Raw genomic sequence first — 2772 nt, forward strand, 5'->3', positions numbered from 1 at the left:
CCTTACGGCGAGGATGGATTTAGGTTAGGTATCGACATTGGATTCATCGATAAAGGCGGTCTAAAAAGAACAAAGGTGACGATGAGAGAATTCAATCGAGACGAGGTGAATCTCCTACTATTGTTATGTCCAGGAGATTATATCAGGAGATTATATCAGCAGTTCCTGGTTGATGCGTATACGATGATCGAAAGCAACAGGCTTCGTTATTTGTTTTTTAACCAGAAAAATCTCCGCTGTGAAAACTATTCGCAGATTCTTAAAGTTTCTAAGAAAGGAAATAAAAATCTTTCCATAGAAGGTAATAAAATTATGATACCATCTTCTTTCACCGGAGGGCCTAGGTACAAGACGCAGCATTATCTTGATGCGATGGCTACTTGCAAGTATTATGGCTTTCCTGATCTATTTATCACTATAACTTGTAATCCTGCGTGGCCCGAGATTACTAGGTATCTGGAAAAATACAACTTAAAACCCGAGGATAGGCCCGACATCTGTTGTAGGCTTTTTAAGCTGAAACTCGATAATCTCATTCATGATCTTACCCATAATAAGAAGCTGGGAACTGTCTCTTCTGGTAAGATTGACCAAACTTTTATAGCGATATTTGTGTCTCGCATAAATTATGTGTTATTATTATATATATAGAATTTTAGAATCTTAAATTTTTAACCTCTTATTCTGTAATTTCTTGTATATTTTACAGTTTTATACACGATTGAGTTCCAGAAAAGGGGTCTACCACACGCACATATGGTCCTGTTCCTAGCTCCAGGATCAAAACTTCCAACTACTGATGATATTGATAAACATATTAGTGCAGAAATTCCTGATCCAGAGTTAGAGCCGTTTTTGTATGAAGTTGTAGCAGATATGATGGTGCATGGTCCGTGCGGAGTTGTTAATCCCAGCTGTCCGTGTATGCAAAAAGGCAGATGCACCAAATACTACCCTAGGCCTTACAGTGATCAGACTAAGGTTGATGACGAGGGGTATCCTATTTATAGACGGCGAGCGGATGGCAAATTCATCGTGAAGCAAAAATTTAATGTCGATAATAGGTACATCGTTCCATATAACGCTTATTTATCGAAAAGGTATCGTGCTCATATTAATGTCGAGTGGTGCAATCAATTACGATCTATCAAATATCTCTTCAAGTATATCCACAAAGGACCCGATTATATCAGAGCAAAAATACAAAAGGACGGTCAAGAAGAGGAAGTCCATGACGAAATAAAACAGTATTATACATGCAGGTGCCAAATGAGACTAATTGTTTATAAAATGTTATGTTATCGTCTTAGACTAAATACTGTTGTTGGGAGTTTTGAAATTATTGCCTCATTCTCATTATTTTTTATGTCGTTTCGTTTATAGGTATATATCTGCATGCGAGGCCACTTGGAGAATATTAGCTTTTGCTACACATTACCGGTCTACACCAGTAGAAAAACTTACATTTCATCTTCTTGGTGAAGAGGTTATTGTTTTCGATCCGAATGATCCTGTTGATGAGGTTATAAGTCGTAAATCTATCGGCCGTACAATGTTCTTGGCTTGGATGGAATGTAACAAAGCGTATCCAGAAGCCAGAGAATTGACATATGCGGATTTTCCATCTAAGTTTGTTTGGAAAAGCAGAGAGCGTGTCTGGAAACCCCGAGTAAAAGGATTCTCGATAGGAAGGATTATGTATGTTTCTCCTTCCCTTGGAGCCAAGTATTATCTAAGGCTCCTGTTAAATTCTGTGACAGGTCCTACATCTTACGATGACATCAAAACGGTAAATGGCATTATATATCCTGAGTTTGTTGATGCTTGCAATGCACTGGGGTTGCTCGCAGACGACCGAATATTTATAGATGCGATAAAAGAAGCGAGTTATTTCGTGAAAGGTTTACCCTTGCGAAAATTATTTGTGATGATGATCGTCGCCGGAGATATAGTAAATCCTTTGCGAGTTTGGGAGGAGACTTGTGATCTACTGTCGGAAGGTATCTTATTCGAACGTAGAAAAGTGTCGAGGAATCCGGGTAGGTGGATCATCTCTATTGTTTATGAAATATATATAGCTGTCTTATTAATTGAATAGTAATAATAGCATGTTTCGTGTGGTTTGCAGCTTTGACGCTTTCTGATAAACAAATAAAAAATTTCACGTTGGCGTCTATTGAACTCTTGCTGCGGGATAACGGGAAGACTCTGTCTACTATCGAAGGATTTCCGCAGCCGGATGATATATCTCTTGATACGAGTACAAATCGGCTGTTGTTGGATGAGCTTGGTTATAACCACGAAAAAGAAGCGAAAGAACACGTGAGACTCCTAGCCACGATAACGGATGAACAAAAAATAGTTTACGATGAAGTGATGCAGGCAGTTTTAGATAAAAAAGGCGGTGTCTTTTTTCTATATGGATACGGGGGCACAGGCAAAACGTACGTCTGGAGTATTTTATCGGCTGCTTTAAGGTCTATGGGACTTATTGTTCTTAATGTAGCATCGAGCGGGATAGCCTCTTTGCTGATGCCTGGAGGTAGAACTGCACATTCAAGATTTTCGATACCTCTAACGGCTGATGAATTTAGTATGTGTGCGATGAAACCATCATCCCATCTCGGTGAGTTGGTAAAACAGGCTAGCTTAATTGTATGGGATGAGGCTCCTATGATGAGCAGACATTGTTTTGAGACGTTGGATCGTAGTATTCGGGATGTTATGAGATGTATACTGATCGGCCGTTCGGCGGTAAACAATTGTCTTTGA

This window comes from Arabidopsis lyrata, assembly GCF_000004255.2.
Source record: "Arabidopsis lyrata subsp. lyrata unplaced genomic scaffold ARALYscaffold_2, whole genome shotgun sequence".
Lineage (NCBI taxonomy): Eukaryota > Viridiplantae > Streptophyta > Magnoliopsida > Brassicales > Brassicaceae > Arabidopsis > Arabidopsis lyrata.